Raw genomic sequence first — 26,603 nt, 5'->3', positions numbered from 1 at the left:
ATTTGCTACTCATATAGGCTTCAAGGTTTACCAAATGAATGTCAAAAGTGCTTTCCTAAAAGGTGAACTTGACACTGAAGTATATCTTCAACAGCCTCCCAGTTTTGTTAATCTTTCATATCCGAACTACTGCTACAAACTCCGGAAAGTTATCTATGGCCTTAAGCAAGCTCCCCACGCATGGTACGAGACCCTCACCGATTTTCTCAAGCGTTCAGGTTTTCAAAGAGGAATTCTAGATCCCACTCTGTTCCAAATGTCAAATGGAAAACATCTCATGTTGGTCCAAATTTATGTTGACGACATCATTTTTGGATCCACTGATTCTTCAATGATTGCTGACTTTGCTAAGCTAATGGTGAGTATATTTCAAATGAGTATGAATCGGTAATTAAGCTTCTTTCTTGGCCTCCAAGTCAAACAGACTAACTGAGGAATTTTCATTCACCAAGAGAAGTATATTTCAGAACTCCTCAAAAAGTACTCAATGGACACATGTGCCTCAGCCAAGGTACCAATGGGTTTCGGACACAAGATCTTTACCGACCCTTCAGGTGTATCAGTTGATGAAAAGAAGTACAGAGGAATGATTGGATCCCTGCTCTGTCTCACAACAATTCGTCTAGACATCATGTTTTCTACATGTTTGTGTGCCATATTTTAAGTCAACCCAAAGATGTCTCATGTTTTGGTTGTTAAGCAAATTTTCCGATGCCTTAAAGGTACAAAGAACCTCGGAATCTGGTACCCAACAAATGAGAGCTTCCTACTTCAAGCATATTCAGATTCAAACTATGGTGGTCTACAATTGGTTAGGAAAAGCACATCAGGTGGCTGTCAATTTTTAGGTGGAGGTTTGGTTAGTTGGTCATCCAAGAAGCAAAACTGCACTGCACTCTCTACAACCGAAGCAGAATACATTGCTGCTGCTAGCTGTACCTCTCAAGTTCTATGGATGAAGTCTCAACTATTGGATTATGGTTACCTCTTTCAACGCATTCCTATCTATTGTTATTCTCAAAGTGCCATTGCGATTTCGCACAATCCAATTCAGCATTCCATGACGAAGCACATTGACATACGGTACCATTTCATAAAAGATCATGTCTTAAATTGCAACACTGAACTCATTTGTGTTCCATCTGACGATGAAATTGCTGATGTATCTACTAAGGCATTAGACGAAACCAAATTCAATGGATTTCTGAACAAGATGGGTATGATGATGCCAGATCCTCAGTTCTTCCAAGAGACCTGCTCTCTTTGATGATAACATCAGATAGAAAATAGGTTCCAAACTCAAAATCATTTTCATCTTAGAACTATTGTCTCTCGGAATAAATAGGATTATTTTACTTGTCTTTATCTCTAACCACCACTTGAGTTTTCAAGTTGTACAGTTCATCTTATCATTTGATGTCCATAGTCGACATAGTCACATTGATCTAATTTTCACGTCGGAATTTAATTCATAAGGACATCCCGGAATTGAAATACGAAAAGGTACTGCATTCTACACTTCGGAAGTTTCTCAAATTATACTCCAGAAGTTTTTCAAATCGCACTCCGGAAGTCTTGAAAATCTTGCTTCGAAAATTCTTTCAAATGCACTCCGGAACATCAAAATAATCATTTCGGAATTTCACATTTTGCTCCGGACTCATTTCTCAAAACCTTTTCCGGAATCCTTAAATTTACTTACTCCGGAATTTTTCAAAAGCATTCTGCTCCGGAAATTCAAATATGTTTGACTCCGGAACTTCAAAGTTTCACTCCAGATTGTTCAAATTCTGGACCCTTTCTTCAAATCACCATGATCCGGAATACACTGTATTACCTTCCGGTTCTCAACCTGTCCGGAATCTATCATCCGGAAGTCCAAGGGTTTTTAAGATGAAACGTTTTTTTTTGTAACGATAACTTTTGATGATCCTTATCGTGTCTTCCTTGAAACTCGTGGCACGATTGCACGTCTCTAAAAGCAACCATCACATCGTCGTTTAGGGTTTCCGTTTTAAGTGATCATCCATCCCAATCTTTCCTATCCCAGGCCAATTCACCCCTTAAATGGATAAACATTAAATGCAACCCATTTTTGCTTCGGATCCTCATCATTACTATTCCTGACCCAACCCGTTTCACTCACCTATATAAACACCTCTAACGCTCATTCACCTCTTTACACGCTCAAATTCCAAAAAAATAGCAAACCTTCTGTTAGAACAAAGTTCTATTAGGATCGATAGATTCTATGCAGGAAAACAATTAAGGACGTACTTATGAACACAAGAATGGCTTTAAAGATGTCGTATGTTTAAAACTTTAACACCTCAGAAGAGCTCGATTAAGAACTTCGACTGTAGAGGTGCTTAGGGTTACAAATCAAATATCAATGATAATCAAGACTCAATCTAATGCATACATGCATGCACTATTTATAGTCTAACCCTACTAGATAATCACGGATGGACAGGCCCAATCCGGTTATTCAAAACAAGCCCAGGACGCAACATAATAATACCCAACAATCTCCCCCTTTACGTCAATGGAGCCGAAAGCTCACTTTGGTTGAGCTGCAGAAGACTTCTTGACTGTCTTGAACACCTTCGGTATGATGGCCAATAGATGATGACGAAAAGTAATGTACCACCGAAGCATGGCCGTGAAGTTCTTCTTATCTGCTTCTGAATTCTGCTTGCACCGATGAATAACACTGATAATGTGCTCTAAGCAGTCAGTTGAGAATAAATGTTTATCAACAAGAGCGGACAGAAAACGATTGGCTTCGCCTCTTGTAAACATTACAGTAAGATGTGTAGAATCGATTTGGCCCATCCTCATTTTGTTCACATCTCCTGGTTTCACTGTTGGCTTGATAGTCGGTTTCTTATTCATCACTTATGCTATCTCCTGATCCACAGCAGCAACCTCATGGATGTAAGAGGCCAACATCCTCTTCAAATGATCCAGTATCGGCTCATATTCTTTCGGATTGGTGAGCAGAATGTTAAACAACATAATCTAATCATGAGGATTTAAATTTGGAAGGTCTGCCAGGGAAATAACCGACACCGAGTTTGCTGATCCTCGGGTGATTTTGAAATTAACATCTATGAACTTCCCAGCAGGCGAAGGTTTGAGTGCCTTGACAGTAACAATCTTTTGTGCGCTCCATGTCAAGTACTGCGGTTGACCGGACTTTAGATAAAAGTCGATAAGCTCACGATCAACTTTTGGATGAGGGAAAGGAACTTCAACAGTCGAATCAAAACAATGAAAAGTGAACGCCTTTCGTGTTATCGGCATGTCGAACTGTGAGTCCTTAGAATTGTCACAATCAAAAGAAGCGGCAGGTTCCAGCCAGTAGACGCTAGAAAACTCTATTGCCTCATTGATGAGTGTCTCTTTTGTCCAGAGAGGAAACAAGGCCTTCTTGCAGATTAAGGCATCTTGTTCTTCCTTGTTCCTCCTTTCCCTTTCCTCAGCCTCCTTCGCAACCCTTAAGGTTTCATCCAACTCTCTGTCCCTCTTCTTTCTTTTAAGGGCCTCAGCTATAGTCTTTTCTTCTTCTTCTTCATTGTCATCATCAATCCCCTTCTTCTTAGCTTGAGAACCAGAACCCGAAGCTTCATTACCCTTCGGTTCGATTTTAACTGTGACTTTTGGTTGAGCAGTTTTGGTTTTCATAGTTGCCTTCCGTTGAGCACCTTCTCCCCTTGTTTGGGAGGGACGAATCTCTCCGAAACACCTTTCATCTGATGTAACATAGCAAGGGCAGGAAGGAGTTTTGAAGTTAAATGGTTTCTGATAGTGAGAGTAAGGATAGGATCATGAGCACCAAAAAGATTGGTAAGCATATCCTTGACATCTCCAGCACAGCTTCGGAATACTGCACGCTCAGTATTCAATAATGAGATCTCATTTTCAGCTTGAGCGAGCTGCACCTTCTGAACTTCAATTGTTGAGGCTTGGCGAGCAAGATATTCCTTTAGATCCCTCTCCTTTGCTAAATCAGCATGAAGAGATTCAAGCCGAGAATTCACAGAACTGATAAGTGAAGTGTTCTCTGCTTGTATTGAAGAACGAACAGCCTCAAACTTTGTTTGCTCCTCTTGCAGGGACTTGGATAAGGAATCCACAGAGGTGGTCACTTTGGCTGCATTGGAATCAGCATGCCCTTTGAGTGATTCGAGAAAGATATGAGTACTGTGAACAATTTCAGCAACATCAGTAGTGGCCTTCTTGCAAGAAGAAGTAGAAGCGTTAACAGCCTTCGTGGATTTGTTAATTGACTCAGTGTATTTCTCAAGAGCAGTGTCCATAAAAGCTTTGAGCACAACATCATTGTATGATTTGTTGGCATCAAGCAATTTATCAAGTTTCTCATCAATGCTCTGCAACTGTTGGCGTGTGATTGGAGCTTCATCATCATCATCTGTAGGAAGCCTATAGGGACTGTAGTAGGTAGAATCAAACTCATCATTAGCACCACCGAGAGTGGCACCGGAATCATTTGAAGTTAAATAGTTTCTGATAGTGAGAGTAAGGATAGGATCATGAGCACCAAAAAGATTGGTAAGCATATCCTTGACATCTCCAGCACAGCTTCGGAATACTGCACGCTCAGTATTCAATAATGAGATCTCATTTTCAGCTTGAGCGAGCTGCACCTTCTGAACTTCAATTGTTGAGGCTTGGCGGGCAAGATATTCCTTTAGATCCCTCTCCTTTGCTAAATCAGCATGAAGAGATTCAAGCCGAGAATTCACAGAACTGATAAGTGAAGTGTTCTCTGCTTGTATTGAAGAACGAACAGCCTCAAACTTTGTTTGCTCCTCTTGCAGGGACTTGGATAAGGAATCCACAGAGGTGGTCACTTTGGCTGCATTGGAATCAGCATGCCCTTTGAGTGATTCGAGAAAGATATGAGTACTGTGAACAATTTCAGCAACATCAGTAGTGGCCTTCTTGCAAGAAGAAGTAGAAGCGTTAACAGCCTTCGTGGATTTGTTAATTGACTCAGTGTATTTCTCAAGAGCAGTGTCCATAAAAGCTTTGAGCACAACATCATTGTATGATTTGTTGGCATCAAGCAATTTATCAAGTTTCTCATCAATGCTCTGCAACTGTTGGCGTGTGATTGGAGCTTCATCATCATCATCTGTAGGAAGCCTATAGGGACTGTAGTAGGTAGAATCAAACTCATCATTATCACCACCGAGAGTGGCACCGGAATCGGTTGAAGGTGAGGGTGAAAGAGGTTTAGAAGTAACTGGAGGTTCGATTTCAGTAGTCGCCCCTGTATCAGATACGTTGACTTTTACTGTCGGTTATGGGATAGTGGTGGAAGTTGATTGGGAAATAATAGGAGGAGGGATTGATGTGATAGAAATAGGTATGGTAGTAACTGGTGGTGGTGGGGGTGGAATAGAAGTTGTTGTTTGAGATGTGGTAGGTGGGGGAACATGAGCAACCGAAATTGGAACAGTTGTTTTAGGTGGAGATGGAGGAGGTGTTGGAACCTTGTCATTAGGAGGTTCGGTTGGAGTTGGTGATCGAGGAGGTGTGTTACCTCTCGGTGATTCATGATGCTCTTCTTCATTCTCTTCATCATCGTCTGAACTGGAAGGAGAAGGACTCTTGGATTTCTTCGCCATCTTCTTAATATTCTTTGGCTTGGAAGAATCCCCTTTTTCAGACTTTCGCTTCCTAGACTTGGAAGGCTTAGACTTATCATCCTCAGTTGTTCCTTTCTTTGTAGTAGCCCTTTTTCCACGGTTTGCATGCTTCTCCACAGCTTCCAAGGCAGCCTGCTGTTCAGGAGATAGTACTCTCGGTTCCTTGGGAGGAATCTTGTGATAATCAGCCATGACCTTACTCTCGGCTGAGACACACCTGTACATTGTCTCCGGTATAGAGCCATTGTGAGGGAACTTTGTAGGATCAGAAATGATAATTTTCTTTATGTGAAAAGTAGCCACAGAACAGACTAGGGCATCCTTCATTACCGGAATCTGCAAAGTATCAATCGCCCTTCGTGTAATGAGAGTCCAGAATCGACCACACGAAATTTCAGAGTGCCTCGTTGAAGTGTTGAGGCTTTGCACCACTTGTGACCAGATAATCGACCCATAGTCGAGATTTATACCATTGTAAAGACCATATAGAAGGGTCAGAAAACCCTTGCTGGTACCATCAGACCCACCACTCCTCTCCGCCAAACTCTTGATGAGAAGAGTAAGCAATCCATTCCATTGGGGTGGTAAGCATGACTTCTTAATCTTCTTGACGGTTGTTAGCACATCAGTGTAGCCCATCTCATAGAGCATCGAGAATAATTGTGTGGTAGTAATGAAGTCCGGTGAGATCACAGACGAATCCACAGCAAGTTGTAACAGTGAACAAAATCTCCCTTTGGAAATCGAAGCCTTGTGAGAGAAGATTTGGAAGTAGATCCTCTCCTTGTTCTTATCATATGAAGCAGTAGTGTAGACTTGCGATAAGAGTGACATTGGAACGGATTCCACCTGTGTTAGGGCTAGAACCAGAGGTGAATACTTCAAACACTCAACCACTTGTAGCATATACGAATCGTACAGAAAAGGATTGAGATGAATGATCATGTTGTGGTTTGGCTTGATCGAGAGCAATGAGGACGAAGCAGTTTGATCGTGAGCCGATGAAGAAGTCGCCATTGTTGAGTGAAGGAAGAAGATGAACAGTTGCAAATCGCCTTGTATATTGAGAGAGTTTTGTTGCTGGTAAAAGAGACAAATGTAATTAGAAACCCTTTATATACTGTTGCTAGGAGAGAGAAAAACTCATCATGATAATGACGCGGTCACTGAAACGACGCCTGAAAAAGCGCGATGTGACAGGTTGGTTTCTCCCAGGTATACATCAGCACGCGTGGGTATCGTAACCGTTCAAATTCACGCGCCCAAAAGCTTATCCTCAATTCCTCGTTTGAAATTTAGTTTCGCTCCAAAAATTAGGATAACCCCTGCTGCTCAAAATTGAAACAATAAACGAACCAACAGCAACCAGAATGTGGGAAAATCTTAAAGAATTTTCGTGTAATAGTGTGACAAATGATAAAGAAATAAAGCAAAAAGTGTATGGGATGTGAGTGATGTCTATTTGAAGACATAAAACAGATGAATCCGGGCAAAAATCGCTTCCTTCAAAGTCAAGAGAGATTTGAAGTGCTTGGTTGGTTTCCCGAGAAAATACGATCGAGTGCTTGTTAAGAAACACCGAAAGGCTTCTTTTAATTAATAGGCTAAGGGTGGCTTAGCTTCAACCGAACGTCGATGCTTAACATAAGACCGAACATTGGAAGAGGTACTTGTGAGACCAATGTGATATGTTGAACAAGTAGGTTGGATATTATTTTCTGTGACTAAAGATAGTATATAAATCTCAAAAACAAAACCAAACTGGATCTTTTTGGGAAGAAACGCCTTGGTGTTAGACAATTTCATAAAAGACCACTCAAAAAATAAAATGAGATTTAATAAGGTAACAAGTAAGAGCTTGAATATAATAATTCACCGTTAATTCATTGTTGGTATTGGATAGTGGGTTTCACTCAGCACGTGGTGTACGTATCTAAGATCATAAACACAAATTTTATGCAACCATAAACCTCAGTGATAAAAACCAAGAGTCTCAAGGGTTACAGTGGTGAACCGAAGGTTGATGGAGAATGGAAGGAGGGTGGTTAATAGAACCGAAAGTACCTCTGCTATATAAACATGACAAAGCAGAAAACTCTTAAGTCATATGAGAAGAATAAGGTAGCTCCTGACTTGAGTTGATTTTAACAGCCTGATTGGGAAGAAACGATAGGTATAGATCGAATCATTAAGGCCTTGCTCTTAGTCTTAGAAGTTTCGGTCGACATGCAGCAGCATGCTTCTAGGGACTCTTAACTAGTTCAGATGTAGAGACTCATACCTGCCTTAGCTACAAATTCTGTTGCACTGATATACTTGGGACCTAATTAAAAGAACAGGCAAACAAACACACCACACAAACAAAACAAACAAACAAACGAAACAAACCAAAAAAAACGTTTAGAAAAATATTTTTGGATTTTCGAAGATTTCTGAAAAATAATAAAAACAGAAAAAGAAAATATTTTTTTTTTGGTTATTTAAAGATTTCTGAAAAATAATAAAAACAGAAAAAGAAAATAAAAATAAATTAGCACAAAACATTCTTAAAAAAATAAGAAAATAGAGTTAAAAGAATAAACAAAATGTACAACCGAAATCAAATCTTAAAAGAATGAAGCGAAATAAGCCGAGCGTTCGGTTCATTTCGGTTGCTTAAAATTCTGGAGCCGAAATAGACCGAGCGTTCGGTTCATTTCGGTTCCCGAAAATTATGGAGCCGAAATAGACCGAGCGTTCGCTCTATTTCGCTTGTCTAATTTTCAATGAGAGATTTGAGGATTCGGTACCGACTCTGCTTCCATCATTCCCAAACCTTGTAAAATTTTATTGAAGCTTGCTTCCGGTAAGGCTTTAGTGAATATGTCAGCCAGTTAATCAGAGGACCGAACGGAATGTACTTCCACGTTCCCATCTTCTACATGGTCCTTGATGAAATGATATCTTAGTGCAATATGCTTTGTCTTTGAGTGTTGTACTGGATTGTGGCATATTCTTATCGCACTTTCTGAGTCACAATACATAGGTATTTTCTTCATACTTAGCCCATAGTCTCTTAGTTGGCTTTGTATCCATATTACTTGAGTGGTACAGGATGCTGCAGCTATATACTCAGCTTCGGCTGTTGAAAGTGACACACATGTTTGCTTCTTGGACTGGCAGCTAACAAGTTTACCGTCAAGGAATTGGCATCCACCAGTAGTGCTCTTTCGGTCCAGACCACATCCTCCAAGATCAGCATCAGAAAAAGCTTGAATAAAGAATCCAGATCTAGCAGGGTACCAAAGACCGAGAGATGAGGTTCGCTTCAGGTAACGGAAAATATTTTTCACAGCCACCATGTGAGGTTCTCTTGGATTTGCTTGAAACCTGGCACAATAACAAACAGAAAACATAATGTCCGGTCTACTAGCTGTTAGATACATAAGGGACCCTATCATTTGACGATATAGTGTTATGTCAACAGCAGGTTTTTCCGGAGATGGTGTTAACTTAGTGCCAAATGCCATATGAACCTTCACTTTTGAATCTCCTGTCATACCGAATTTTTCCAGAAAGTTCTTTGTGTAGGCCTCCTGGTTGAAAAAATATACCTTCTGGTCCCTGTCTAATATTCAAACCAAGGAAAAAATTAATCGGACCCATTGCGCTCATATCAAATATAGTCTCCATCAACTTCCTGAATTCAGCCGTTAAGCTAGGATTCGTGGAGCCGAAGATAATGTCATCGACATAAATCTGAACTATCATTAGATGTTCTCCTTCTTTCTTTCAGAAGAAGGTTGGGTCAACCGAACCTTGCTTAAATTTCGACATTTTCAGAAAGCGAGTTAAAGTTTCATACCAGGCCCTCGGTGCTTGCTTCAAACCATATACAGCTTTATCCAGCACATAGCAATGATCAGGGAATTTCTCGTTCACGAACCCAGGTGGTTGCTCAACATACACCGTTTCTTCTAGTTCTCCATTCAAGAAAGCGCATTTTACATCAATTTGGAAAACTTCGAAGTTTTTATGAGCAGCATATGCCAGAAAAATTCTAACTGATTCCAACCTTGCTACAGGAGCGAAGGTTTCCTCATAATCTATCCCTTCCTCTTGGCAATATCCTTTCACCACCAACCGAGCCTTGTTTCGAATAACATTCCCCTCTTTGTCCAATTTATTCCTGAAGACCCATTTCAAGCCAACCACTGAAGCATCCTTTGGTGTGGGAATCGGCCTCCAAACTCGATTTCGTTCGAACTCATGGAGTTCATCTTGCATTGCTTGTACCCAATCAGCATAATCAAGTGCAGCATTAACTGTCTTCGGTTCGACTTTGGATATAAACGAATTAAACCTGCAGAATTCAACCTTAGAGAATAATGCAGTTTGTTTCGCTTTCAATTGAGAACGTGTTAGAACTTTCTCAGATGATTCACCAATTATTTGTGTTTTGGGATGGTCCTTAGTCCATTTCGTTAAAGGAGGGTAATTAGGATCATAAGATGGATCCAACTCTGCGTTTACTTCTTCTTCAAGCTCTGATTGATCACCTTCGTTAGTTGTATTCTCTTTCTCCCCCTCAAATGGCGAAGTGTAACCTTTGTCTGGTTCAGAGTTGTCCTCCTCTGTGGGAGTTGAATTCTCCTCCTCGATTGGACCATTATTGGGTGGGTTTGGATTTCGATTCTCCTCCTCGAAAGACATTTCGGTTGTCTTTGGTGCAGATGAACTCTCCCCCTGGAACATTGAGCTGTTGTTTGGAGGGTCACTTGATGGTTGACCACCAGTCGGTTTAGGAGTTCACTTTCCATTTCTTTGGCAGCTTCATCGACGATCTTTTTGAGATTGTCGATTTTGTTGTCTGCTGCTTTCGCCTCCGAGTGTGCAGCCTTCTCAGGTTCATCAAATAGCCTCATGTACTCTTCAAATAGGTTAGAGATTGGAACCGAGACTTGTCCGGATTCAGGAAATAATTCCCCTAAGGCACTTTCGCTTCTTTGAACTTTCTTCATGTAATTATCGTCAAAGGTTACATCATATGTTTCTTCAATTCGTTTGGAGCGTTTGTTCAAAACTCTGTATGCCTTTGAAGTAAGTGAATAACCAAGAAAAATTCCCTCATCATCTTTGACGTCAAACTTGTTTCGGTTCTCTTTGGAATTAAAGATGAAACACCGTGAACCGAACACGTGGAAAAATTTGACGTTGGGCTTTCTATTGTTCAGAATCTCATATGGGTTGATTGAGAATCTTTTATTGAGCAAGGATCGGTTCTGAGTGTAGCACGCGGTTGCAACTGCATCAGCCCAGAAGTATAGCGGTAGAGAAGCGAAGCTGAGCATGGTTCTGGCTGCCTCACATAACGAACGGTTTCGTCTTTCCACAATTCCGTTCTGATGTGGTGTATAGGGGGCCGAAAAGTTGTGAGATATCCCCTTGTCAGCCAGAAAATCCTCAAAATCTTTATTCTTGAATTCCAGCCCATTGTCGCTTCTGATATTCCTCACCAGCTTTCTCAGCTGCACTTCCACTTGCTTGATGAACGTCTTCAACTTGGGAGTTGCGTCTGATTTATTTTTAAGAAAGAAAACCCAGGTGAAGCGTGAAAATTCATCTACTATGACAAGAATGAACTTACTACCACCGAAGCTTTCGATAGCCGAAGGTCCACATAAGTCAATGTGCAGAAGTTCAAGAGCTTCAACAACCTTTATATTTAGATGTGTAGGATGGCTCTTTATGCTTTGTTTGCCCATTTCACACACTGCACACAGATGTTCCTTATCAAACTTGAGAAGAGGAAGGCCTCGAACGTGATCACCAAGTACCAGCTTATTAATGTCTTTGAATTTTAGGTGCGATAGACGTTGATGCCATAACCAACTTTCATCAGTGTTCGCCTTTGATAGCAGGCATATCGCTGGTTTTCCTCTAATTGGGTTGAGATTTAAAGGATACATCTCTCCCTTGCGTTCAGACTTCAACAGAACCTTCTTAGATTGCTTCTCAATTTTTTCTGAGCCCTAATCATCAAATGAAACCTTCAAACCTGTTCCCATAATGAATTGTGATACACTGACGAGGTTATGCTGCAACCCTTCCACATAAGCTACTTTTCGAATCGAGAAGTCTCCATTGGTTATCATACCATATCCTTTGATTGTGCCATATGAGTTATTACCATACTTCACACATCCACCATCCTTTAGGGACCGAAACTCCCTCAGCTCCTCCTTCCTTTCTGTCATGTGACGTGAGCAGCCACTGTCTATATACCATTCGTCATCGAACTGCTCGTCACTTATCACCTGCAAATTCAAGCAGATTTAGGAACCCAAAGTTTCTTGGGTCCTGGTGAGTCTTTCATAGAAAAAGGAATTGCAGTAGAAATATCAATCAAATAAGTTCTTTTTATTAGAGTGGATTGATCTTTTCTTTTTATGGTGTACAACTTGATTTTAGTTTTATCTTGTTTAATTTTTGGTGTATTCGATGGTGTGTTGTTAGATGGTTTTGGTGTTTTCTTTTGAATCCTAGGGTTAGCTGACTTTTTCTTAGTATTGAAATTAAAATTAGAATCAAGCTTTCCTTTTCCTTTGATGTCCTTCACTGAATTTGATTTTCTTTGGGAGTTGGAAGGACTGAAACTTGACTTGGGACCGAAACTTGACTTTCGGTTCTGAGCGCTGGTGTTGGAACCGAAAGTAGACGTTTGGTTGTTAGCCTTGACGTTTGGACCGAAACTAGACGTTCGGTTCTGCGCGCTAGTTTTGGAACCGAAAGTAGACGTTCGGTTCTGAGCTTTAGAATAGTAGGAATTTGGACTGAAATTTTCTTTTCCTTTTAGCTTTTCCTTTCCTTTGTCAATTGATTCTTTCTTAGGAGGTACGTAGTTGGGATTTTGAGATTGCCAATAACCTTTTCGCTCATTCAGATTTTTCATGTATCTTTGAGTTATTTGGCGTTTCTGTTCAGCTAACTCCTTCTGAGATTTGTGGATATTGAAGCTAGCCTTTGGCTTCTCCTTTTGAGTTTCGGTTGTCTTAGTTGGAACAATCGGTTCTCTCATTGGTTCTTCAGGGATTTCTTTTGTTCCACTTGTGCTTGGTTTGTCGAAACTCGAGGGTTTGTTGATAGGTTCATCAACATATTTTCCTTTAACCCTCCATGAGGTTTGCTCAGATAAGCCTATGGTTTCATCTGCGTTATCAATAGGGGCTGACCAGAAGTAATCATCGCACCCTTCAGCATTGTCTTTGTCGACCAGGATTTTCAATTCTGCTGTTTGTTTTGCAGTGACCCCTGTAACAGCATAGACCTGATTCGGCACAGTTTGAACCTTATGATAAACCATGGCTTTCTCTTTGAGTTTTTGTGGCTTGTCCTTTGACAGGCGAGCGTATTCAACCGAATTTTCAGAAATGAGGGGTTTCTCATTCTCGGTTTCGCTCTTCATAAACTCAGAGCAATCAACCACGTCTTCAACTTAGATTTCGCTCATCTCGCTTTCCTCATCAAATTCAAACGTATTTTCTATGTTCATTTTATTATCTGAAATTAATTTAGCGTTCGACGAATCAAATGATTGAATAGTTTCGGACTTAATTTTTAACCTATCATTTTCATCTAAGAGATTTTTTAGCATACATTTATTTTCCTTAGAGTCAATGAAGGTCTCTATTTTGTCCAGTCCGATTTTGGAAGCGATGGATGTCTCTTCTGAGGACACTATTGATTCACATTCACCAATGACCTCATCCTCCTTAAATTCAAGGAAGGGTAAGATCATCTTATGAATCTTTTTCCCTATTTCACAACTTAAATGCAATTGAGCAATGTTATTATATAAGCGCTTAGCAATTAAACAAAAAACATTCCTTTGTTTCAAATATTTTAAATTGTCTCGTTGCAAATAAATACTTTCATCCCTAGCCCTACTTAACTCCTTCTCCTTCAGCTCAATCCACATCTCCTTACTTTTTGAAGACACCCTGCTGAGTTGGTCAGTTAGGTTAGAGTTCGCTAAGCGAGTTTGCATGAGACTACCACTTAAGTTAGAAAATTTAAATTTTAATTCATTTAATTCGTCTTCATAGTTTGTTACTGGAACTTTAAGTGATTCAAGGATGGATTGTACCTTTTGGATAAGCCGATCACAGTCGTTGATCTTCTTGCTAACGGGCTTTGCTGCAAAGCACTTGTCCTCAGTTAGGTTCGGCTCCGTACTTGCACTTTCGGTTGATCTACCAGCTGTGACCATCAAACATCTTCCAGCCGAACCTGCATCCCTTGCCACGTAAGCTCTTCCATGAGTGGGCTTTCTCACCTCTTCATCCTCATAATCGGTTGACCATACTTCAACGCCACCGAATTCATCCTCATCTGCATTTTCCTGCTCAATTAAGGCATTCATTGAACCGTTAGTTGCCTTCTTTTTCTTGATCTCCTCCAACTTCCTCATGTAGTACGCCTCATCATCTTCACCATCTCTTTTCTCAGCCATCTTTCTTAGCATGCAATCTTTGGCAAAGGGGTTCTTGCCATGATAGTAATTACAGTCGAACCCACAGTCTCCTGAAAGCTTGCTCTCCTTCTTGTCATCGTCCTTTTGAGAAGTATTCTTCGCTTCATTATTCACCTTCTCAGAACTGTAACTTCCCTGCCAGTTTCGGTTCTTATTGAAAGGAAATTTTCTTCGTGCAAACTTCTTTGGATTGGTGACCATCATAGCATATTCTTCGCTTGTAAGGTCACACTCAGACATATCCGACTCCTCTTCTTCTTCTGCAATACTTTTTTTATTTTGAGACAAGGGCCAACGATCCCACACCCGAAACTACCTTCGCCTCCTTGGTTACCACATTCTCATGGGACTTAAGTATTCCCACAAGTTTCGCTAGTGAGTAAGATTTAAACTGTTCATGTGCTTTCACTGTTGAAACCACAGCCATCCATTCTGGTCTCAGACCGTTCATGAAGGTTACCTTCTGCTCGATCAACTTTCTTTCTATTCCATGCTTGATCATCTTACTTAGGAGATGATTGAACTGATCGAAAGTTTGTATCAGTTTTTCTTCAGGTTTCTGTTCGAAAACTCCAAATTCTGAGAGCAGCAAGGTTTGAATGCAGTGTTCTAGATCTTCATTGGTTGAGTAAAGTTCTTTCAACCTATCCCAAATTTCTTTGGCCGTCGTGCATGAACCAACTAACCGAAAAGTGTCAGATTGCAAGGCGAATCTGATCATTCTCATGGCCTTCACATTACACAGCAACTTGTCCTTCTCATCCTGTGGCATCTTGTCTACGTCCGCCACCAGCTTGTTATATTCTTTTTGGGTCTTAACAGTCGTGTTCGTTCCAGAATGAACAAACGGCCCAAGCGTGATGGCTTCCCAGATGAGATAACCATTATCTTCAGATCCGACCACATAATCTTCAAAGTGATGCGCCCATACTTCATAGTCTTGTGTGTAAAGAATGGGAATCCTGGTAGTGGATCCAATCCTGTTAGAGATGTTGATGGGATTTGTTTAAGAGTCTTCGTGAGACATGGTGAGCCGCTAGAATCAGACCTGTAACTTTAAGATTAGGGTTTTATCAGAAACACGAGTTACCGTCGACAGGAAGAGGACGACTTCTTTATATTCGATAAAAGCGGAAACCCTAAAGAATTCTTAACACAGAAGGAATGTGTATTGATCACACAGTCTCCTGCTCTGATACCAATTGTTATAACAAAGTTCTATTAGGATCGATAGATTCTATGCAGGCAAACAATTAAGGACGTAATTATGAACACAAGAATGGCTTTAAAGATGTCGTATGATTAAAACTTTAACACCTCAGAAGAGCTCGATTAAGAACTTCGACTGTAGAGGTTCTTAGGGTTACAAAACAATTATCAATGATAATCAAGACTCAATCTAATGCATACATGCATGCACTATTTATAGTCTAACCCTACTAGATAATCACGGATGGACAGGCCCAATCCGGATATTCAAAACAAGCCTATGACGTAACACAATAATACCCAACACCTTCTATGTTCATCGTGTTCTTCAAGCTATCATAAACCTTCATCAATGGCGTCCCAATCTTCTTCTCAAAAACTTGCTACAACTGCTTCAACACCCAAGAAATCTGTCACCAAGAAGAAATCTTCCAAAGAATCATCATCCTCACATTCACCTGAGCCTTTTCTTAGAGACACAACACAGCTTTTCTCGATAAATCCCCTGGATTTTGATGAACCCATTAGAGTGATGATTGAGTTCATTGCTCATCATCCTATATCAATCCCACTCACCAAAATCCCATAACCTCCCCTACCACTCAGTCTTTTGCATACTGCCTTTACAAGAATCAAGATCGACAATGGCATTCTCGAAACAAAGATCACAGGTGACAGACTCGTGCCCATCTACAAATCCACATTTCTCAGGGCTATCAGCGTCGATGAAAACCCTGAAGGATTCAAGGTTCAGGAACCAACCACTGAAGAATTCCAACAATTCCTGAATGACATTGGGAACAATCAAGACTACAAAGCCAAGGACTTCAAGAAGTCGGCAGTTTCAGGCCTTTGGACCGTGTTGATGCATTTCATCATTCGAGGGTTGTCAGGTAAGCATGGTGGTACGGACACCCTGAGCAAGGACTTGCTGTATGTAGTATACAACATCTACTTCGGACGCAGCAACGCAGTCGATCTTCCGGAAGTATTATGGCAGGATTTCTGGAAATTTGTAGGCAAAAGGAAGAGAAATGAAATCTCAAGCCCTAGGTTTTGGGGCGCTGACGATCCAAGAACTCTACAAGGAAATGTCCGAACCAATTCTTGTGTCCACCATTCCGAAAGAGGTATATCTATCCTTTAAAATTGTTAGGCACTATAGAGTTCCGGACCAATCTTCCTTTGGTCCCGTTAGACGTCTTCCGGACCACATGTTGGCCTTAATACCATCTGAATCAATTCACTTGAAACATCACCTAGAGACTTCGGTTGTGTTCGACCCAACACAACCTGTCCCTATCTCTGTAGAGCCTATTCCGGAAGAGGGCAATCCCACTATGTCCGGAGGAAAGGTTAAAAGTCTGCTAAAAGAAAGACTTCTCCCACCAAGTCAAAGCCTAAAAAGAGATCCAAAGTCAGCTATTCCTCTCAACAGGAAGGAGCTCATGACATTCAGGCTGACTATGGCCTTTCGAACACCCGACCAACCCACTCATCCGAGGTACCCCTTGATGTTTCAAAAACACAAGCACACACTCATAGGGAGTTTGCACATAATCCACCCTCACCTTCCCAAAACGGTGATGCCGGTGTTGAACAAAGTTCCTTGCCCCCTGGAACAAACCCATGTTTCACATTTTCTATCCCAACTTCTTTTACACACACACACTTCGGAACCCCTGTTCCGGACCTCAAGCATTTTGAGGCTGGAGTTGTCCCTCCAACCTCAGGTGCATCAACTGGTCTGATACCCGGTAAGGGTACAGGACGAACATGTGTTAATGATCCTTTGTGGGAAGATTTTGTGAACAGGGTACATTCGAGGCACCCGAAACTTACAAGATCTCAAGTTGAAGCCACACTCATTTCCATGCGAAACCGGGCTATTCAGAGTAGTCTTCCTTATGATGAAATTTCCGAAGAAGTGCTGCTAACCAAAGATGATGCACATGTTGCTGATACAAATGTGTTTTCTTCTATTCAACGTCACTCCAAGCCATCTTCATCCAAGCCTGCTTTTGATTTCGGATCCTCCTCTTCCACTCATGACAATGAATTTGAGTTGACTCAGGATCTTCATGATGATGCAGCTACCAAAAAACCTGGTCCTTCGGTTACTCCAATCAATCCTGAATCTCATAAGCACAGGCCTCAACATTCCAGCTCAAACAACGGATCCTCAGCAGGAGACCAATTTGATCTGTTTTCTCTTCTTGATATTCAAACCAATGTGTCAGACACCATGAAGAAGTTCAACTCTCTTGAAACTTCCGTAGAAGGGGTTAACTCCAAGCTTGATGAGAAAGTCTCCGGACTGGATTTGAAGCTTGATGACATCCTTAAATCTCTGTCCGGAGCCGACAATTCCAGTCCTACTATGGCAGAACGTGAAGCCCAGCTGGACCAACTCATCTCCTTAAGACTTAAGCATACCATTGAGGAAGTTGAAAAGAAGTATGACGAAAGTGTCGATCACTACCTTGACACGATAACAAAGATGTTGAAGGTTCAAGACGATTTGTTGAATGCTTCCAACGAACTTATAAAGCAAACACATATTCATCATGAGAAGCAAATCCAACGCCTGGAAAAGGAGATCCAGAAAAAGGATGAGATGAATCTCATTATACAACAAGTCCCCCTCAAGCTTCTTCGTTATTGCTGGAACATTGTGGATGTTCCGAATCAAAAGTTTGATGAGATGATCTCTATACTCTCCTCCTTATTCAACCACCTCAAAGCTCAAGGCCCCACTTATTGATGCTTATGACACCCTCACCCTTCAAATCAACACCAGCTTTCAGAAGGTGTTTGAAAATTTTTCCGAAGTGAAGGAGTCACTTATGCTTTCTCCGGTTGTCAGGCCTACCGGTGCAAGAGGGGGAGAACGTCCAAGTCAACCTTGGAATACTGCCTTGGAATACCAGCTCCGAGATTCCGATGAGGAAGTCCAAGTTCTTTCCGGACTTCTAGGAAATGATGACGATGATGGTAGTGATGAAGAGGAAGTGGAGTATGTTACCAATGATGTAGTTGGAATCCCAGCTCCAAAGAGATTTCCTGCTAAGGTTCTTACGGAGGAAGAGCAGAGAATTTGGTCTACAGTCTCATGGCCATCCACTCTGTCGGATGTGTTTCAAAGATGTGTTCAAATGGCCAAAGCTAAGACCAAGCTAACGGTTGATGCTTTCGGGGCCACTCCATCCATGCTGCCACCTATTCTGGCTGCCAAAATTGATCCGATTGATGAAGGTTTTCCCTTCCGGACCCCATACGACATTCCGGAAGAACCTCTTCCATCCTCTCCTCCTAAGTTCACTATTGATGATAACATGATGCATGTCATCTCGGTTCTCAACAAAGACAAAGGCAAGAAGCCCATCACGGAAGAACATCAAGCCCTCCACTCCGGACCTCCACCAAAGCAAAAATTTGGATGGTCTCAGGAGGAAATCAACAAATCCCTAGAGGATAGCATCCAGATCCAAGCTCTCAAAGACAATCCTGATCTGATGCACGGTATCTCTCCTCTATTCCGTGAAGGCATTCTTCGTGATTCAGACATAGTATCTTTCATGTACTACGATATTCCAACAACTGATTCGGAACAACTTGATATGCGTCTCTCTCCATATAGCAAGTTCTATATCAAGTTTGCTCCTCTCCACCCTAATGACGATCCCGAGATGATCATCCGGACAGAGCGTGATAGATTGAAAACATTCTATTCCAAGAACGCACAACCTCAAAAGGAAGTGTGGACAAGGAAGAGGATACCAAAGATCTCCTTGTTCAGAAGGAAGATCTTGGTAAAATATGAACTCAACTGTCCATTCTTCCGATATCACATCATCCGGAACAAACCAACATACCGCACCATCACTGAGGTCCTGACCATTGCTGCTCATCTATGGAGTCTTCAAAGAGATGACATCAGTATGGGTGCTTACCACGCAACCTTAGCTTTCTCAAGGAATATGTCGCGGAATTTTGTCGATGCGACTATGAGTTGGCTCACTTGTTCGGAACTGAAGATTTTACCGCCAAGATCGAATATGTGCTTCCGGAAGCTGAACTGCTACCTGAAGGACCTATTGATGATCCGGTTCTAGGGTTTGTGTACAAGACAAAGAAGACAAACAAAAAGGACTTTTTCAGAGTCCTTGACATACACCTAGTTCCGATAAAAGCCCTCAATAAGTTTATCAGTCGAGCATCCAGGTCCGAAGCTCCCGAACATGTCAAGGCAAAGTTTGTGAGTCAATTACAGTGGTATGTTGATGCCAGGTATTGGCTGTTCAGAGCTTACACGTTCATCAAGGAAGAAGCAAACTAATCTGACTTGATTGCTAAGTTCACTTAGGGGGAGATTGTTGGAACCTTAAAGTGAACCTCTAGCAATCTCAATCACCTTTCAAGATCTGAAGTCAGACAGAGTTCCGAATGAATAAGTTCGTGTCCAGATTTGAAGCCTTGCTCCGAAATTAGTTTTGTGTACAGACTTGATGTTATGCTCCGGATGAGAAGATCAGTTGAAGGCATTCCGGATTGAACTATGTGTCTGCAATGTTTGTTTATCTGAATCAAGTTTTGTCTTTTTGCATTTATTGTATTTGTCTTTTAGCTTGATTTAACTTGTCATAGGACATAGTTTCTTTTGTCAAACACGGATATTCAGAGTGTCAGAAGTAACTCTTTTATCCAGTCCTTATGTAATCAGTCAGTACTATATACCTAGTTACTTCACCTTTCAAAAGTTAAATCAACAGACGGATTATTCACTCAAATATAGCAATAATCTAGTTACTTCACCTTTCAAGTTATTCTCTCAAACATTCTTCTTGTTCTTCATTTATTATCTTTACCTTGATCATTATCTTCTCTCTTCATTTATGTCTTGAACACCTTGTTGAATGCATTAACTCAGAATTGACTGGTCTTACCAAACTTGACTGGAATACCTCTTAGTAAGCATACATTGATCTAGGCATTCATTCAAGGTTTAATTTTTCAAACCTTGTCCCTGCGCATCAAATCATCATTGTTCTCATAGAACCGAAGATCAATTATCATAAGGCTTCTGTCCTTGGGGGAAAGAGATATTTATACCCCTTTATATGTGGGTAATGTAGATTAGGTGATCGGAGAGTTCAGTTGGTTCTTTGGAACCCAAGGGTATAACCGTAAAGTGATAGTTTTAGCCTTTTATGAATTTTGGATTTAGGTTCGGTAAGTTTTAAGGAAAAGTAGATTTCATAGGATTGTAGAGTTTTTCAATACCTTTCCGTGGATATAAAGATAGTTGAAATCGGAGTTTAAATGAAGAAGTTATGACTTTTTGAAGTTAGGGAGGTTTTGGGTTGAGCTGCGTACGTTGGGCGTACTCAACGTGTACGCAGGGCGTACTAGGGCATCCCTAATATGTTGGGCATAACGATCAGTGCCTAAACCCTATTTTCGTTGTTTGAGCCCTATTTATGCTCCTTAAATCCCCCAAACCCATTCCATTCTCAACCTCCACCTCTCCAACACCCTCTCTTGTAACCCTAACCCAAGATTGAGCCTTGTGAGCAAAAACTAGGTGTTTTTAAGTGCTTTGGAGTGTTCTTGGTGCACCTTGAAGAAGAAGGAACTCATTGAAGAAGTTTTGGTTGCATTGGAGTTTGTAGATCCAGACTTTGTTTACCTTGGTCTTTCTTCTAGAGGTATAAAGTTTAAATCTAGGTGATGAAATTGTTAGATCTAGCTAGTTTTGGCTGTTATGAGCTTTTGGTCACTTTAAGTGCATAAAGTTTAGATCTTGAAATTTTATGACCTTTTTATGGATAAATTTGCAAACTTTATCCATCTAAAAATCATTTTGATTCAGATCTGAAGGTTGGAGACTTGTACTTAATGGATTAAGTTGAAAAAGATGCATTTTTGGGTCCCATTGAGACTTAAAGACTAGATCATGTTTGTTAGGACCACTCTCAAGGATAAAGTTGGAAACTTTATACATTATGGAGTTGTTATGAACCTTAATGTGATCTTGGCCCTTTTATCCCTTCCATAGAAGAGTTATGATGTTTTATTGGGTTAAGAACTTAGGATTTTGGACATTAAGCACTTTATAGCCATGCAAAGTCATAAAGTTGGAAACTTTATGACTTACGACATCATTTCGGGCTTGGATCTGAATTTTGGACGTAAGGGCTTAATGGAATAAGCTCGTAATGGACTTTTTGGGATTTAGATGTGTAAGTTGGGCGTACCTGGTGGTACGCTACACGTACGCGGTCAGCGCCCCATTTTTGGTTAACATCAGAGTACGTTGTTCGTACACTCTTGGTACACAGGGCATACTCCGCTATGAAGAAATATTAACTTATGGACCTTGACCGTTGACTTTTCTTTGACCAGGGTTGACCAAGTTTGACCTAAGGGCATTTTGGGTAATTTGATTTATAAATTGAGATATGGGTTCCTCTTAATTGTATAGGTGACCGGTAGAGATAGCTTTTAGAGTAGTGATCGGTGCAGCTATTTGATGGGTTTTGAGCATATCTACAATCATATGTGATCATGCAAACCTAATTGCTTTGGATCTAAGTTTTTCTCTATTGAACATACAAATTTGAACACCAAAGCAATAACCCTAGATCTAGCTTATACAATTCGAAATTCACAATGAAATTAGGGTTAGATGATTACCTCACTTGTTATGTAGCAATAACAAGAACACCTTGACTCTTGAAAACTTAGTGCCCCAAGTGCTGCACCTCTAATGGAATCACAAACACGCAATGCAAAGGAAGACTTGTAGAGAGGTGGAAAATCAGCTAGGGAAACTCTTAGAATGCTTAGAGCCGATTTCACCAAGTATGAGGGTCTATTTATAGTTGTGGCTACAAGGGTTCTCAAGTGGAAACCCTAATACCTTGCTTAGGCACCAAGCAGACCATGGACACTCCTTTTAGAAGTCCATGGAAGAAATGTATAGGGTCTCCCTATAGGAGTTCGTCCACTCCATTCCAAAGGAGTCCAACAGCCCAATTTCGCAACTATCAATGATTTTCAAAACAGTCCCTAAATTATCAGTCAGTTCCTTTAATCCTAAAATTAATATGAAATTAATTTCTGATTAATTACTAATTAATAATATGATTTCCAAATAATATATTAATAAAATCATTCTGAGTACCAACTTATTATTCACATAATAAATCCTACTCTCTCTCCACTTGTCATCCTGTCAAGTTGCATGAGTGAAGGCAACCCAAAAGGACCATGCTCATAATCAAATCAAGTACATACCAATTATATTTATGGGCTTAGACACCTAATCCAACACTATTTTTTCAGACGGTGAGGTGAGTCTTCTCACTATATCCATGGGTCGAAGGAACCAATGTCGGCCTATTACTTGTTATGTGGAATGCTATTTGTCTCTGTGATGCTTGCATGTAAGACCAGGATCTGGCCCCTTTGCAATTGTACAAAAGACCAGGATCTGGCCCCTGGCAATTGTATGGAAGACCAGGATCTGGCCCTGGTAATTGTACGAAAGACCAGGATCTGGCCCATGGCACTTGTATGTAAGACCAGGATTTCGCCCTCGGCATTGCAAGGAAATACCACGGGGGTAGACCATGACACTTGTAGGTTTTGGTATGTGGTATTTTGGGGAACTCGCTAAGCATTGTACTTAGAATTTCGTATTTATGGTTTCAGGTACTTTCGGTTCGAAAGGGAAGGGTCTGGCTGAAAGGTCTATTATGCGCAAGAGTCATATTAAAGTGATATTTCTAATTAACATATGATACTAATGGGTCACACTAACAACAATTTGATATAATTGATTATTTATTAGAAATTGATTTTAATAAAAATTTAATAAAACTATTATAATTAAATTGGAAATTATTTATTTCTAGGAAATAATAATTTTCATTACCAAGTAACATTATATATAATTCATATGGTATGAATTAATAAGTCATGCACAACATTTCGGACTAGATAAATTGTTTTGTCTTTTACCAAAAAGTTAAAGTTTATATTTTATAAATTTGGTTTATAAAATATAAATCTTTTTGTATTCTTCCTTTTATTATTTTTATAAAATAAGAGTCAAAAGACAAGAGTATGGCTTTTATGTTTGTTTAATCAAAAGTAATAAGAAGCATGTGAGACATGTAAGCTTTAGGGACATGCTTGTCTAAAGTGGAAGGACCTAATGGTTAAGGACTTCACTTTAAGACAATATAAATATGAGGCTTCCACTCTTGAATCGGGTGCTTTATTCTTGCTTCCCAAAACCATAATCTCCTTAGAGGAGGTTACTCTCTCTTTTCTTCATCTCTTCTTGAAGATTACTTGCATTTTCATGTCCTCTTTTAGTTCATATTGGTTATGAAGTTAAAGCTTAAGGGATTAAGAGTTTAGGGACTAGCATCTACATCAAGTTGAGTCATTGTTGGTGTCTCAAAGGTTCCACATTCTTCATCAACTTCCAAGCCTCCCAAGAGGACCCAAAGAACAACAAAGGTTGTTATTTCTTCATCTTTTCTATGGTTGGTGTTTAATCTTTCTATAACTTGCAAGGAGATCCTTGGTGGGTATAAAATGGTTATGTTATTTCAAAATTAAAATCTTTCGTTGCCATAATTTTTCTAGTTTATGAAACTATTTTTGAACTAAAACCCAATAATTGGTATCAGAGCCACCTTGCAAGTTTGGTTAGATTTTTTAATTTTTGGAAATCTTAGTTTTTGGAGAATATGGATAACTTGTTTTTGTATGAAAATAAGTTCATACATATTATTTATGACAACTTTATATTTGCTATTTTATGTGACAAAAGTTTCATGCATCTTTTGTCATTTAAAGTTGTCTTAGAAAACAAAGGTTGTTTTATGTGTATGTTGATGTATATTATGTGCATAAACTAGCCAAAGACCATTATGATTGTTGTGTTGGTTGTTTTATAAAATTTGTTGTAATAATTTATTTATTCATATGGTATGTAACAAATTAAATAGATTAGTTTTCTTGGTTTAATTTTGTAAGTAATAGATTTGTTTTTAGAATTAGTTTATTTGTACAAAAATGTAACAAGAAATCAAGTTGGAACCATTATTTTGAAGACAAAAGAGAAATTTTCGAGTCTAAAAGGTGTGCAGGATTTTCAGTGACATTTTCTGAAAAGTGTCACTAATGCTGTTTACAAAGGGTTGTTGGACTTTTAGCGACAGTTGCTGAATTTTAGCCTTCAAGAAGTTTTTCCAATCCTTTGAAACAATTGGTGTTTACTCAAGTGGGAGATTCTTCAATAACATTACAAGAAGTTTTTTGGTCCCCTTAAATGTCCCTTTAGGAATGGACTTGACATCTTTTGTGTTGGCTCACAAAAAGTGTCATTAGTTGGCTAGGTTTATGCACATATCTTTTTATGCATGTTTGTGTTGTTTATTTTATGCAATTATTATGTGTGGTTGATAAATTAGTTTTTCACATGCTAAAATAATTTTGGACAACATAAACATCACATGGAGTTTGGGTTTTCAAAATTGGACATAAGATGTAACAAGTTATTATTTTAAAAATAAAATTCGGTTTTATAAAATCGTTAACAACGGTAAATTTTGAAATACTCGATTATAAGTTTAAATTTGTGATTTTTGTAACTTATACAAACTCCATATATATATATATATATATATATATATATATATATATATATATATATATATATATAAGTAATTAAATGAATTTTAATTAAAGATATATAAGGTTCAAATGCATTCAAAATTAATACCGGTTATTAAAATTGAATTGCGTTAAATTGTATAAAAACTAGTTTTTTATATAGAACTTTTAAAAGTGATTTTTCTTTTGAAAAATTGATAGCATGGTTTATTATATGCATTTAATAACCATGATATCATATGTTTTTAAACTGTAATTATAAAACATATAAATACATTTTCTTTACAAACCTCAAATCTATGCAGTCCTTTTGAAGAACACTCGCACATCTCTTGTATGCACTAGTGGGATAAATGATACCTAACCCCTTAGTGTTGTCTTTTGATGGCCGGAGTGTCTTCGTGATTTCTATAACCAAGTTATAGGCCGATTACACAAGTTTTTCAAGTTGGATGATCTGATCGAAAATCTTTTGTGATAAAGGATACCTAAGCAAGAGAGTTCCGAGACATAGATGGGATCAAACATGTCTAATTAAATTTGTTATTAGAGATCCCAAAAATCTAGGAATTATATAGCAAGATATAATTGATAATCGATATCTACCGGGTTGAATTCAAATGGATGGGATAAAAGATACCTAACCATTTATTTGTTTTGCAACTTGGATCCTAGACTTTGACAATTAATGTTTTTGGAAACTAAAAGGGTATTAATTATTAAAGATTAAATATTGAAAATACCAAGGTTCTAAATAACGTGAGGCGTGGCTTGGCGGCAAGGTAAAAGTTAAGCCATGACAAGCCTTGGCGAGCCATGGCGTTTTTCAAGGCGTGACTATTATATATATATATATATATATATATATATATATATATATATATATATATATATATATATATATATATATATATATATATATATATATATATATATATATTAATAGAGATAAATCATATAATTATTGATTTTTATCAAGTATATCAAGTTTTTAGAAGTGTTCTATTAGTATTTAATATAAAAAGTTAGCAAAAACTCAATTATTTTAGGCCCGATAAATTAAATCAAAAAAAAAAAAACAAAAAAAACTCGCGCCTTGAAAAAAAGTCGCGCCATATCGCGATAAGGCGCGCCTTGACACGTTATTTGGACGTCATACTTAACAAACCCGCCTTGGACGTTTTCGTAACGGCTACACCACGCCTCGCGCCATGGCACGCCATGAGGCGCCCCATGGCGCGTTATTTAGAACCATGGAAAATACTAAATGAATTTTGTTAAAATTTTGTAGTTAAATAATTCATTCTCATTATCATGAATTGTCATTTTTTAATGACTTAATGAAGGAATAACATTCAATAGATACAACTTCAACGAATAGGTTCATGTTTTAAGAGACAATCTCATGAGAGATATGAAATTGTATACACTTAAACGTCCTAGTCCTAAACTATTTGCTTTGAGCATTAAACATGAACATGATACCTAGTAAAGGCATCACTGTGATGCTA

The sequence above is a fragment of the Lactuca virosa genome, chromosome 9 (genome assembly GCF_052849685.1).
Source record: "Lactuca virosa cultivar CGN04683 chromosome 9, Lactuca_virosa_CGN04683_v6, whole genome shotgun sequence".
NCBI classification, from domain to species: domain Eukaryota; kingdom Viridiplantae; phylum Streptophyta; class Magnoliopsida; order Asterales; family Asteraceae; genus Lactuca; species Lactuca virosa.
Note: the sequence above shows the minus strand (reverse complement) of the source record.